This window comes from Oryzias latipes, chromosome 11, assembly GCF_053564925.1.
Source record: "Oryzias latipes strain Hd-rR chromosome 11, Olatipes_Hd-rR_3.1".
NCBI lineage: Eukaryota > Metazoa > Chordata > Actinopteri > Beloniformes > Adrianichthyidae > Oryzias > Oryzias latipes.
The window spans coordinates 26411331-26426705 of NC_136247.1; the positions used below are offsets into that span (position 1 = coordinate 26411331).

Genomic DNA, 15375 nt, shown 5'->3' on the forward strand with positions numbered 1-15375 from the left:
CAAAACAATAAAAATTGATAGTGAGATTCCATTTTATGACACTAAAGATTTAATTTTATCATCTTTACACTGCATCACTGGACACCAATGTCATTCTTCGCCCACCTCGCAGCTTTTGCAATTTGAAGAGACCCTTCTGCTCATTGTTTCCTGCATAATCTGGATTGCTCTCCAACAAGTGGAAACAAAAGCTGGATCGCATTCAATTTTTACCCAGGTGACAAAATCCTGCAGCTCCTGTTGGCCTGCCTGTTGTTGTCCAAATGCCATGCTGCATTTTTTTTAAAAACAACAACGGCACTATAAATCGAGTCAAAGTGCAGCACTATGGGTTTATTCTGAAACACAGTCATCCAACTCCTTTTAATCAAGACAAAAGGGACTGGTTTTGTTAGAGCCCTAGAAGCAGCGGCTCTAAAAAATTGACTAACAGGCTTGTTGTCACATTCCACCTCTGAGCTCCGTGTAGTTGACATTATTTGATATGAGAGAAGAAGTGTGGACTCTGGGGGTTGGAGGTAGGTCGGCAGATTCAACAAGACATGACAAAAGAGAGAACAACACTCTACAAATCGCACGACTGGCTTGCAACTGGGATCACAACATCACCGCAATCCCCTTGTGGCCAAAGTCTCCACAGAGGAAAACTGGGCACCTTTGCACCAGAAGAAGGAAATGTCATTTTTACAGACGCATTCATCATCATCTTTTATTTATCCTTGTAAAATGTTTTTTTTTCAACTTACTTAAGAGATAAAGATCTAACCTGTAATTACAGCTTTCTATACATTTCTAAAGCAAATGAGTTTGTCCTGCAGAATCTGTCAGTCTTATTTGCCTTTTTTTTCGCAGGAGCTTTCAATCACTCCATGAACTTACAAAAACCACAAGTCAATGCAAGTACAGCCTGCTTTGGCTCTAATGGAAAACTCGTCTGTGTCTTATTCAGTTAGTTCAGTTTAGAATTTTTCCATTGAATTGTATGTATTCCTGATCCTTTTTATTTTATGTAATACCCTACATTTATCTGAGCCAGTTTAGATCGTGCTGGGGAGCCAGTTTAGCTCGTGCTGGTTTGCGGCGCCTTCCGTCCGTGAAACCCGGGTTCGACTCCAGGCTGCTCCCTGTTCCCTTCTCTACCTCTGCCGGTTCCAAGCCCGGTTAGAGAAGGTTGCGTGAGGAAGGGCATCCGGCGTAAAACATTGCCAAATTTACCATGCGACTTGTTTGCTGTGGCGACCCCGGATGGGAGAAGCCGAAAGTGGAAGAAAAGAAGTTTAGCTCGTGCTGGTTTGCGGTGCCTTCCGTCCGTGAAACCCAGGTTCGACTCCGACCTGCTCCCTGTTTCCTTCTCTGCTTCTATGCCGGTCCCAAGCCCAGTTGCTTTGAGAAGGTTGCATCAGGAAGGGCATCCGGCGTAAAACATTGCCAAGTTTACCATGCGACTCGTTCGCTGTGGCGACCCCTGATGGGATAAGCCGATAGAGAAACAACAACCCTACATTTATCTGCACAAAGTCCATCGAGGTGTTGTTGTAATTTTGGGCTTGATTGAGGTCTTAGATTGTTTTCTCTCAAACGTTTAATATTTACAGCCATAGAATCCTGAAACCCACCTCAAATGTGCCAAAAAATTGAACTGAAATTGTTCTTTCATATTCTTTTTGTGCCATAGTAAAATGTAATAATCCATTTGATCAAATGCCTGGTTTACAGCCAAAATTACAGTCCATTTTTATGATCGCAATCATTTTTTTTTTTTTGCATTTTAGCACATTTAAATAAGATAAAGCAAAGATACTGGAAGTTATAAATCAAAAACATGAAATAATTCTGTTATTTTATGTATTTAACAGCATTTTAGATCCTAAAAATCTAGTTAAAAAAAGACAATAATAATCTTTCAGTACACATGTTACACAAAGTTCAGACCACATATTTTCCCATGAAACCAGATTATCCATGTATTATTATTTTAATATTTAGTCAGCGGCTCTTATCAAAGTCACAACAGTTACATGTTTATATGTAAGATAGTTGGCTAAATGCCAAGTCTATTATTGAAAGACGAATTGAAAGTTGCCAAATAAGAATTTGCTGATCAGATTCATGAACAGAAATGTAATAATTATTCAAACAGCTAAGTCTATTATAAAGTTCAGAGTTGGGAAAGTTTTGAAAATTCTTTAAAAAAACACTAGTCTTACAAGTTAACAAAAATAAAAAAAATAAAACCAGAGAAACAGCTGAAAAAGATTTTTATTATTTTTTTCTTTGTGCCATTTTCTTTATGCCAATCTGATTGCCAATTTCCACTCTAAATAGAAACGTTTCAAAAGGATGAAAAAATCCATTAAAGGGCCTTTATCATGCTATTTTTAAACCTTTATGAGTAAACTAATTCATATACTGTATATAAATATAATATTACCTTTGGCACACTAAAGAACGCTTTTTTTATTGAAAGATAAGTTATTTTCACATCTGATTTTTCTACCCAGCAGAAAGACGACTTGATCTCTGAGGCTCCGCCTTTCACTCCCTGTGGGTGCCGCCCATTTCACGACATCAGCCTAGAGCCGCCTCGGCAGCGTGTCTGTGTTTGGCTCATGAAAACAAATGACATCTGAAGTTTTGCAAAGATGAATATACATATTGTAAAAAATGAAAGCTTTTAGCCGATCACCGCTTTTTCCACTGAGAAAGTGGGTGCGTCCGTTAGCCTGGGGGCGGTGCTGGCAGCGCAGACTCTTCCTAGAAGGGGCGGTTCCTCACTTATCTGGGTCACAATGTGAGGACCCACTCGATTGGTGGATTGGGAGGGGCTGGTGCTCAGAGCGCAGGTTTTTAGAGGATGTGTGAATGCAAAATACCACTTTGGGGTCGATTTTTGTGAGAAATTAATATTATAGTACACGTAAAAGCTCAAAATAATTGATATTGCATGGTTTGTGCCCTTTAAAATATTAAGTTGTAGTGCGACATTTATTGAGTTGTTGAAATATATTTGCAAAGTTTAATGTAGAAAAGTCTAAAGGCCACTTTGCAATAACAAGCTTGAAGCTTTTATGCAAGAAACAATTTATTTTCTTTACCTTCCTCTGATGCAATACAATCTTTAGCCGCATGCTCTTTTTCTATCCTTCAACCGATCTACATTTTCTCCAATAAAACTCAAGAAGTTATGAATGTCGAGTTTGACTTTTTCTCCCAAATTAAAACCTTTTCATTTCATTTAAAAATATAAGTAAAAAGCTTGCTAATAAACTGCTGCATGAACTAAGAAAAAGCTGTTCATTTATTTCAATAGGATAAATCTTTAACTTTTATGGTGATGAAGAACCCTTCAGACGTGTTTCCCTGTGGTGTAGAGATATCTAATGATGAACGCAGGCTCACACTTCCATCCGTATGACTGATGGCACAGCCTGAAATAATGCCTGTCAGTTGTTAGTTACTGAAGGACACCGGCTGCTCGATAATTACCATATTTCAGTGTCAAATTTATGTGGCTTGATTTTGAAACCTTCCAGAAATATAACATGTGCATGATTATTGCACTTGACACTTTCTTTCCCTGTTCTTTTGATCTTAGACGGCGTGTGACACCGGTTTGAATCCGGACTGAGGGTGGATGCAATCACAGAAAAAGCAGTGCAATCTGATGCAGTCCACTGTAAAATCCAGATGAAAGACCAAACATTGAAAGGTTTCGCATTTTATGGACACTTTTATTCCTTTTTGGTTACCCAAACATACACAAAGGGTAACAATCTGTGAACGGCGATTCTGCAAAAGTTAGACAAAGTTTAATTTCGCCTCAACTCAGAAGTAGAGAAAAGAATCTCACAATTGAATTTGGAAGATCTTGTCCCTCTTTTGGATTTTTTTTTTTAAATCATACTTTTTTTTTGCGCAATTTTGGTAATACTAACATGGTTCCAACTGCTAATTATAGCACTGATAAAAAAAGATACTTTAATTTAAAAGTGCTCATTGAAGAGCTCCTGGTTTAATCAACTGTGACCCTTTATCAAGTCTCTGGAGAGCTGATGAGCTAAATCAGGAATGTCAAAGCAAGGAAATAGATAAAACATCTAGGACGGGGTCAATTTAGGTCCAGAACGATCAATACATTCAATTGATTTTTTTTTATTAAATTCACATCAGCTGGAAAGGGTCAAAAAATGAGAAATTACATACGTTTTGTGACCAACTCCTAAATTATTCTACTTGATTGTGACCAGTTTGGGACAAGAATGAGAATCCTTCTCATCACAGGCAGGGAATTCTTGTAGTTGTCAGTCAATGGCAAAAACACTGACTTACAACTTTTTTTCTTTTTTTATAATTTACTAGTTTCTTGTGGTAAACTTATGAAATGCCAACTTAGTTGCCATCTTGTGTAAAATTAGCCCTATTTTCAACACTTTTTGTAGCTCAGGTACATATAAATCTTGACAAACATTGTTTATAGTGGTCTTCCTTTGCTATTTTAAATTCATTGTGTAACAGAAACACAAAAAAAAGAAAACTATCCAATTAAGACGTTTTAAATTACCGGTACTTTAAGCTGAAAACCAATTCAAGCACTTGTTTAATAAATCTGCTGTTTTGATTTTATAAGAGTTCAAAATAGTGTTTTATTAGGGCAGCATTTTTATCCAATTATCAAATTTTACGGCTGGTGGGTGAAACCATGAATGAACCCATTTACTGTATAGAAGAACTGGATTAAGTGACCCCTCGCTCCAAACAGAAGGTACCTGCTGGCCCTAAGAAGCCAAAATCCCATAAACTAGAAATAAACAGCTATTACTCAGTTGTCATATTTCATATCAGAATAATCGTTCTTGCTTTGCTAAACCTAATTTTTTCATGATATTTTTTCTTAAGTGCAAGGTATTAAAATTATAAACCAGCCAATCAGATGCCTCATAAAAGTATATGGTGGGCAATGGCCCCCACATCCAACGTTTAAAACATTTGATTGATTCTCCTGAGCCCACTTTAGGGATGTGGACTTCCAACGAGCTAGCTTCTAATGAGCGAGAAGTGTGACTCGGACCAACATGGACTGATCACAGTTTACTGACGACGTCTGGCTCCAACATGGGGCAGAAGTTGTTTGATACGTCATTGATTGAAAGTATAATTGATGATTGTAATGTTTTTGTGTACTATTCTTATTTGATTGCTTGAAATAAATCAAAAGTAAGTAGTTTTCTATTGATGACATTGGTCTCACTCAGTCCAGTTATTATACACAATCAGTGGGTAAACTAAATTTGCTATTTTCTTTACTGTTGTTGAGGTGGGCGGAGCAAAATTTGACCACATCCAAACTCCTTTAGGTTTATTTTTTACTGTTCATGTCAGAGATAATCGGTCTAGTATTTTTCATGTTTATGATTATGACACATCGAATACATCAGAGTAAAAAAGCACACCATTATTACCTTGCAAACTCTGGATTTGAACTGAAACAAGAAATGTGGACAAGTAAAACACACTGAACTTAAAAAAAAATGTTGTCAGAAGTGAAATCTCTTTGGCTTTTCCCAAGAGTATTACAAGGATTGGTGCCATGACATGATGCTGTGTGGACAATGGTGTGCAGTACATGCCCATTATGTAAAGTAACTTACACACGTGTTACAAGTCTTGAGAAGACATGATGCTTCATTGCCATTACAAATGGGGTATAGTCAGCCAAACAGAAGAGCTCATTTAATCAAACAACATCCATCCATCCATCCATCTTCCTCCGCTTATCTGGGATCGGGTCGCGGGGGCAGCAGTCTAAGCAGAGATGCCCAGACTTCCCTCGCCCCAGGCACTTCCTCCAGCTCCTCTGGGGGAACCCCGAGGCGTTCCCAGGCCAGCCGAGAGACGTAGTCTCTCTAGAGTGTCCTGGGTCTTCCCCGGGGCCTCCGCCCAGTGGTACATGCCAGGAACACCTCTCCAGGGAGGCGTCCAGGAGGCATCCGGACTAGATGCCCGAGCCACCTAAACTGGCTCCTTTCGATGTGGAGGAGAAGCGGTTCTACTCCGAGCTCTCCGCGGGTGGCCGAGCTTCTCACCCTATCTCTAAGGGAGCGCCCCGCCACCCTACGGAGGAAGCTCATTTCAGCCGCTTGTATTCAGGACCTCGTTCTTTCGGTCATGACCCATAGCTCATGACCATAGGTGAGTATTGGAACGAAGATCGACCGGTAAATTGAGAGCTTTGCTTTTCGGCTCAGCTCTCTCTTCACCACAAAGGACCGATACAGCGACCGCATAACTACGGACGCCGCTCCGTTCCGCCTGTCAATCTCACGCTCCGGTCTTCCCTCACTCGTGAACAGGACCCCCAGATATTTAAACTCCTCCACCTGGGGTAAGGATACTCCACCCACCGAGAGTTGGCAAGCTACCTTTCTCCGGTCAAGAACCATGGCCTCGGATTTCGCGGTGCTGACCCTCATCCCAGCCGTTTCACACTCGGCCGCAAACCGCCCCAATGCACGTTAGAGGTCCCGGCTCGATGAAGCCAACAGGACAACATCATCTGCAAAAAGCAGAGAGGAAATCCTGTGGTCCCCAAACCAGATCCCCTCCGGCCCCTGTCTGCGCCTAGAAATTCTGTCCATAAAAACTATGAACAGAACCGGTGATAAAGGGCAGCCCTGCCGGACTCCAACGTGGACCGGGAACAAGTCTGACTTACTGCCGGCTATGCAAACCAAGCTCCTACTCTGGTCATACAGAGACCGGACAGCCCTTAGTAAGGCTCCCCGGAGCACCCCCCAGAGGATACCACGGGGGACGCGGTCGAATGCCTTCTCCAAATCCACAAAACAGCAAAAAAGCGAACTCCCACAGTCCCTCCAACACCCTAGATAGGGTGTAGAGTTGGTCCACTGTTCCACGATTAGGACGGAAACCGCACTCTTGTTCCTGAATCCGAGGTTTGACTATCGGACGGACTCTCCTCTCCAGTACCCTGGCATAGACTTTCCCAGGGAGGCTGAGGAGTGTAATTCCCCTGTAGTTGGAACACACCCCCGGTCCCCCTTCTTAAAGAGGGGAACCATCACCCCTGTCTGCCAGTCCAGTGGTACAGTTCCTGACTGCCACGCGATGCTGCAGAGACGCGTCAGCCAAGACACTTCCACAGTATCCAGAGACTTTAGGTACTCAGGGCGGACCTCATCCACTCCCGGGGCCCTGCCACCGAGGAGCTCGTTGACTACCTCGGTGACTTCAGCCCGCGTAATAGACAGGCTCACCCCAAAGTCCTCATTCTGTGCTTCTTCAAAAGAAGGCGTGTCAGTGGGATTGAGGAGATCCTCAAAGTATTCCTTCCACCGCCCGACAATGTCCCCAGTCGAGGTCAACAGCCCCCCACCTGCACTTAAAACTGTGCCTGTGGAGAACTGCTTTCCCCTCCTGAGGCGCCGGACGGTTTGCCAGAATTTCTTCGAGGCCAACCAATAGTCCTTCTCCATGGCCTCACCGAAGTCCTCCCAGACCCGAGTTTGCCTCTGCAACGGTCCGGACCGCAGCTCGCTTAGACTGCCGATACCTGTCAGCTGCCTCTGGAGTCCCACAAGCAAGCCAGACCTGGTAGGACTCTTTCTTCAGCTTGACGGCATCCCTTACTTCCGGTGTCCACCACCGGGTTTGGGGGTTACCGGCGCGACAGGCACCAGAGACCTTGCGACCACAGCTCCGAGCAGCAGCAGAGACAATGGAAGTGGAAGACATGGTCCACTCGGACTCAATGTCCCCAACCTCCCTCGGTATCTGTTTGAAGTTCTCCCGGATGTCGGAGTTAAAGACTTCCCTAACGGAGGGCTCAGCCAGACGTTCCCAGCAGACCCTCACAGTACGTTTGGGTCTTCCAAGTCTTTCCGGCCTCCTACCCCGCCAGCGAATCCAACTCACCACCAGGTAGTGATCGGTGGAGAGCTCCGCCCCTCTCTTCACCCGAGTGTCCAAGACACAAGGCTGAACGTCGCCTGAAACAACTACAAAGTCGATCATCGACCTCCTGCCTAGGGTGTCCTGATGCCAGGTGTATTGATGGACACCCTTGTGCTCGAACATGGTGTTCGTTATGGACAAACTGTGACGAGCACAGAAGTCCAAAAACAAAACACCACTCAGGTTCAGATCAGGGGGGGCATTCCTACCAATCACGCCCCTCCAGGTGGCACTGTCATTGCCCACGTGGGCATTGAAGTCCCCCAGGAGGACAATGGAGTCCCCCGTTGGGGCACTTTCCAGTACCCCTTCGAGAGACACCAAGAAGGCCTGGTACTCCAAGCTGCTGTTCGGCCTGTAAGCCGAAACCACAGTTAGAGACCTGTCCCCCACCCGAAGGCGGAGGGACATGACCCTCTCGTCCACAGGGGTGAACTCCAACACTTGGCGGCTAAGCTGGGGGCTCACGAGTAAGCGCCTCTCACCTTGAGCAACTCCATAGTGGTAGAGAGTCCAACCCCTCTCTAAGGACTGAGTTTCAGAGCCCAGGCTATGTGTGGAGGTGAGCCCGACTATATCTAGACGGTATCTCTCAACCTCTCGCACCAGCTCAGGCTCCTTCCCTCCCAGAGAGGTGACATTCCATGTCCCAAAAGCCAAGTTCCATGACTGGGGTTTGGGCAGCCGAGGAAAAGTTCCAGTCACCAGGCGCTCGCCTGCCAGCCCCGACCCTGGGCCTGGCTCCAGAGTGGGGCCCCGGTGATGCCAATCCGGGCGATGTAATCGGGTCCTTGTTTTTGCTCGTCATAAGGGGGTTCTGAACCGCTCTTTGTCTGGCTCGTCACCCAGGACCTGTCTGCCATGGGTGACCCTACCAGGGGCTTAAGCCCCAGACAGCTTAGCTCCTGGGATCACTCGAGCTCTCAAACTCCCCCACCACGTTAAGGTGGCGGTTCACAGGGGAGTAATCAAACAACCATGACATGAATATTATCATTCTAAATAAATGGAAAAAAAACAAATAAAACTCAAGCTTGTCTATATTTTTATTTAGATAGCTACCTGACAGTTGAGCGGATTTTTACAAAGCCTAAAGCACATGATAATTATAGTTTTTTCACTATGTCTAACTTCTAGAGTTTATCATGTCCTACGTCTTTCTAGCCATCCACTGTTGTCAATTCTCTTTTCTGCCTGCCTTCTTTGGACCACTAAAGCACTTTTCAAAGTCCCTTTATTTTCCTGTCACTCTTCAACAAACCTTGAAGTTTTGATTTTAGGTCTGAGTGTTGGAGTGGAACTAAATAAAAGCACCACAAGAGAGAAATTCAACCAAAAAGAAACAATTACACTTCCATGCAAAAAGAATGTTTCCCTTTTCTTTCATTCTTTCTTTCTTTCCCTGTTTTTTTAGGGAGGAAATGGCATTTTTTCATGGTTTTCCATGTAAAAATGTTAACAGTGCCTAGAAAATGTTACTACAATGCATATAAAATACATACAAATATATACAAGTTATATATAGATTATTTAAAGCAGTCACCAACATCAGCCCAGAATCATTTAGGTGTATTCAGAATGGAAAAACCCTTTGCTCTGGATCAAGTATGTGTCCCGGTTTTAGTTTTTTTTACTTTTGTGTTTTTGGTTCTATTTTTGTTCTGTCATGTTTTAAGTGCATTTCCTGTTTTATTTTGAAAGTCTTCCTGTTATGTTGTTTTGAGTTTTACTTTTGGTCCTCATCTGCTTCTTATTTTTTCCACCAGTGTCCCGTCTGTTCTGTATGTATCTAAGTCCTGTCTATGCCTTCCTCCTGTGCTGCTCCATAGGTTAATGTCCCCCTGTTTCCAGTGTGTATAAGATTTCAAGTTTTCGTGTGTGCCTGCCTGATGCAGTGGTTTCGTTTTGTAGTTTTTGTTTTGTTATTAACGCCCCTGAATCCTTCTGCCTCCTCCTCTCTGCACCTGGGTACTTCCTCATTCCCCTGTTCGTAGGGATGGGAATAGAAGCCCCATGAAGCTTTCCTTGGGTTTCATGTAATTGTGCCAGAAAAATGAACTAACCATTCAGGGCTTTGAAACCACACAGAACAGCGGCATCTGGTGACGGATTGGACGTATATCGTCTGCTTCAACTAAGCTCCTTGTAACACTTCATTGTGGAAATGATAATGAAAAAATGTAAACAAAAAAATATTGTTAATAATGACAAAAAAAACAACGTTAAAAAAAACACAGTGAGTTACATTTTCTGTGAAAAGTGCTTGACACAGCAAAACACACATCATATGAAGAAAATAAATGCAAGGCCACAAAAGAAAAAAGGGAAAACACTGGTCATGATCCCAAGATCTCTGGATGGAGACACTATGACTTTACCTCTGAGCTATCTCTACAATAAGAGATGTCCCTTGCCATCAGATATTTGTAGAACTATTTTCTTCACAGTCTTAGTAGGAGAAATCGAGTTGAAACGATCCTGAGCCACAGTACGTTTTTTTCCAGGAACTATGGTAAAGCGCAATGAACTGACGCTGATTCCAATACAGGGGAAACAATAGAACTGGTCGAGAAACGTTCAGGATTCATTTGTATTTACAGAGAATAGCGTGCCCAACTGTTCAAACACAAGTGACATCTGAACCGTGGTTCGACCCAATGATGCATTTGGCGCTTCATTCGTCATCAACCACGTGATCTGCGGTAGTTTACACACGGCCCCAAACAATGTGCCAAACCACTCTGCTTCATGAAGGTGAAACACGCGCCGAAGCGTCTGTGTCAAACGAGCCTTCCCTACCTGTTCGTAACAGTCTGCTCAAGTTGTTCTGGAAGGAGTCCTGAACCATGCGTTTGGTCTGTATTCAGACTACAATCAAGCAGACCATTCTGTTACAGACCAAAGCTTGGACAATAAACAACAAGAGAAAGACGGACATGCTGCGCCTTACAATCCTTATTGGGACGGTTAACCTTTTAAAACTTTGTTTCGATAACCAGCTTTGAACGTTTGGAAGAAACACTTTTTACTTGTTACTTTGATATGTAGAGAAGCTGGATTCAGCTTCTATGTTTGACATATCTGGAACAAACTTTAAAAAAACTGTAGATCTGCTGAAACACTCAGTTTATTTAGATCCAGGTTAAAAAGCCACCGGTTCTCAGCTACATTTGATTAGTTTGGATCAAACGTTGGTGCATACGTGCTGTCACTTAAAGCTCACTGTATATCATTTTTTTAATTGAATGATCTCTCTTTTACTATTCCTTGTGATTAGATATTTTTGTAATTTATATAAAGCAAATTGAAGTGTTCTTGTACACGAAATGTGCTATACTGATAAATCTACCTTCTACAATTTGAATGTATTCTTTATTCTTGATCCTACATCTGCACTAAAGCAAAAGAATGATTTTACCTTTATTACTCTTAGTTTGTTTCCTCTCAAACGTTTGATATTTACAGTCGTAGAATCCAGAAACCCACCTCAAATGTGCCAAAAAAGTTTGACATCAACTGGCGTAATTTCTACTTCCAGATGATTTCAGTCCATCTTCCTCAGTATATCATATTTGGAGGTCAAAGAGACACTTTTACTTCTTCACTGGAACTCTGCTTACCAGACACAAAAGTAATTCATGCTCCACGGTGTGTATGCATGTGTTAGAAGTAACAGTGTGAGTGTGCGGCCCTCAGCTGTTATTAATGGAGGAGTGAAAGGTGAGCTATTAGAAACCACCAGGCGACCCAGTTGCCATGGCAGCGCACATTTAAGTGCCTGCCTTTCTTTCCAAGGCTTTACAAGTTAAAAGCAACAGGGATTTGAACTAGAGGCTGTCCGGGTTCGGAAAACAAACATACAAAAAAAAAATCCTATCAGCTGGAGAGATGAGCTTCTGTTTCCCATTTTAAACAGGATTTTATACTAAAAAGTACACGGCAGTCACAGATTCAGCAAAAGCTGAGATGCTAATGGCTCGGTTAATAATGACAGAGACGCTGGAGTTGACTTAGATTCACAAACCTGTTTTGGATGCAAAACTATAGAAAAGAGCATCCAGAAATGCTTAAGAAGCAACTTCAGGAGCTAAAAACATCAATAGATGCTGAAAAACCAAAGCAAGGAAAACTTTGAGCAGCAATGGTGGCAGTCAGATGAACCCGTGTCTGGAGAGAAAGAAAATGACAAAAGGGATGGAGATGCTGAATTTAGTGTAAATCACAGATGCTACATGAACAGGACGGCTGCAAAAACATAGAAATACCTGCATGGTGCAAAACCCTGATCAGTTCTTAAAGACCATTGGCTTCTACGATTGAAAGAAATCTTTTCTAGCGTCACCCAAAAAAATCGGACTGGTAAAAAGGCCAGAAATAGGATGGAATGTTGAGTTTGCTCTGATAAATCCCAAACTTAGATTGTAGAAAACCAATTGAAAAGGATTAGGATGCTTCATTAGACTGAGACAATATTAACATTGTTTGATTACATTTATTGGCCATTAAATACAATGATGTAATACTTCAAGGTGTCTACCATGTTGTGACAGCATGTCAGTTAATAGGCGTCTTTCGTTATTTTATCAAACCAAATGGAGCTCATACCTGCAGCCCTGAATCCCAGCTAACAGCTTTTTAAGAGGAGACTTCCCACAACTGACAGGCAAAATAAACAGCTGCTCAGTTCAGTGAGCAGGAGTAAGACTACACTCAGTAAGACGGTTAGACTCCTACTAAAGGGAAATATCATTGTTTGAGAGAACCTCTAGACAAATACCACGTTATTTCAGTAACAAGAAAATATCAGGTGGAAAAATAAAAAATACAGAAACAAAATGGAAAGAAAAAAAGTTTTTATTTAAGACTACGATTGCATATCCCAAAAATGCCACTACTGGCGACGTTAAAGCAATTTTTTAAACAAATCCGGCAGGTGGCAACATTTATAATCGGGTTGCAGCAGCTGCATTTTTACATGCCATGGACCAGCCACAGAGGTTTTGTAAAAAAGGGTTACAATTGACCAGACAATTTTTTGACAGTCAGTCAGTGGCCGTACGGGCACTGTGGGGGTCAGGCAGACCACCCCCAGCCACCATGCTTCCATCCCACAGACACCATCCGATTGTTAGAAATTGTACAATAGCTGTTGAGATGGGCCGGGGGCGTGGTGATGACCAGACATCAATCTGGCACCATGGGCCCGGCATTTGAATGGGGAGACAGCACTGATGCTGCATTGAAGCTCTTTATCCAATCAAGATGCCTGCTGTGGTTGGACCGCTTGGACCTTCGTCTTTTGGGGGCTGGTGCTTTGCCAGTTTCTTCAGGCATATTGCCTAAAAAAGTTTACATTTGTAAATTGACAAGATTATAATGTGTGCTCAAAATGGGAGTTGGGAAATGACCAGTGGTGTAGAATGGCCCGCTTTTTATGTACCCCCCGGCTACCAGGTGGCTGGCGGCCAGTGGCACTTGATATGGACGGCCGCTGTCCAGAGACATCGTCCAATCAGAGCTGCTAAGCTGTCGCCCCATATCGTAACGGCATCATCCCCACCTGACGACTGCTTTCTACACTCATGACCCCGACACCGATTTTCAAAAAATTAGGCTGCAGCATAAAATCTTGAAGATTCTGTTGATTCCTCCCCATCGTGTGGTGGCAGTAGTATTTGTGAATTTAGCATAATTCAGATAGCTACTTGACAGTTGTAGAGATAAAAACAAAGAACAAGATATTTTTACAGTTGTTTGACAATCTCTGGCGTTCAGAGTTGATCACGGCTTAAGTCTCCACTGCTGTCATTTTCCTTTCTGCCTGCCTTCTGTGGACCACTTATTTTCCTGCCACTCTTCAACAAACCTTGAAGTTTTGATTTTAGGTCTGAGTGTTGGAGTGGAACTAAATAAAAGCACCCCAAGAGAGAAATTCAACTAGAAGGAAACAATCACGCATGAACTTGCTGAGAATGATTTCCTTTTACAGAATTCTCTCTCTCTTTTTCTTCAGAAACAGGTTTTTTATTTCCAATGGTATTACCATTTTGTGCAAAAAAATGTTATTGTTTGTTTGTTTTTGACGTTTGCGATTACCATGAATGATTTGACTGATTTGAATGAATGACAGCCAGTAACTTAATCTGTCTCTGCCACTATTTTTCCAGACCAACTGGAGCTTTTGCTGAAAAAGCAAAAGGATGTAAACATGAGCTCATATATATATATATATATATATATATATATATATATATATATATATATATATATATATATATATATATATATATATAAACAAACAGAAGTCAGATCTGTGCAGCTAACAGTAAAAACCAGGCTACTCTGTGACTGAAACCTCATCCAACACTGATCCTCAAGTAAGAGCTGCACACCCTTGATGTTTTTTCATCTTTTTATGCCAAGCAAAATTTGACTGGTTACTACACGATTTTGCTAAACAATTAAACAGCAATAAAAGATGCTTGTAAAATCAGTCAAAGCAATTGTTAAACCCTCAGGTACCGCATCGTTACTAAAGAAGTGCCCTACTTTAACACTGAAAATTAGAATTTGGTCTAAAGTGAATGAAGTAGAACTCAAATATTTTCTTTGATCGGGGCATTGCAGCACATTTGTCAGGTTTGTTAAATTTTTCCAAAACGTCAGGACTGGACCTGAGTAGAACTGTCTAGCATTGCTACCGTAACATTGCTTTCCTCTGTGAGGATTTTGAACCTGCTTTCCCCAGGTAAAAAGCACAAATAAGAAATTACTTCCTGTTTTACTTTGCTCTGCAGTTTACTCATCTGAATATATGCATAACATACATACATATATATGTCTATGTCTATCACTCATGGACTGAACACACGCATGTCAAAAACATCAACAGTAGACTGTATCCTCATGCCCACACATGAACTGAATCACCACTTACACTGCACTCTATCTGTTCAATTTTAAACCTTCATTGTAAATATTTGTTAATACCTATTCTAAATGTTTTATTCTACAGTGTACATTTCTATATACTAAAGCACCATGGATGGATGCAAATTGCATTTTGTTGCTATGTATTTTAGTGTGTCTGCTGCTGTCTTTTTTTTAATACAGTATGAAAACTTTCATTATTCCAATCATTCAGTCTTTCATCCATGCTTCATTCCCTTTTTGTCCCATTTAGGGTCAAGGGTCACAGGTGTGCCAAAGTCTATCACAGCTAGGATGCGATGGACCGGAAGGGTTGCCAGTCCATCGCAGAGCACCATGAAAACAATGACACTCAACCATCTATCTCATTAAGACACAATTAAGAAAGGACTTAAAACTTTTACACATTTTTAGGATTTCACTTATGAATGAAATCAACATTTGTTTTTGAAAACCATCAGATAAACCAAAAAT

At 41.9% G+C, this 15375-nt stretch overlaps 1 protein-coding gene across 2 annotated transcripts in view; it reads right to left on the bottom strand.

Annotated features, from left to right (window-relative positions):
- The window catches only part of LOC101155942 (glutamate receptor ionotropic, kainate 5), a 250192-nt gene that overhangs the window by 107359 nt on the left and 127458 nt on the right, over nucleotides 1–15375 (bottom strand). The window lies entirely within an intron of this gene.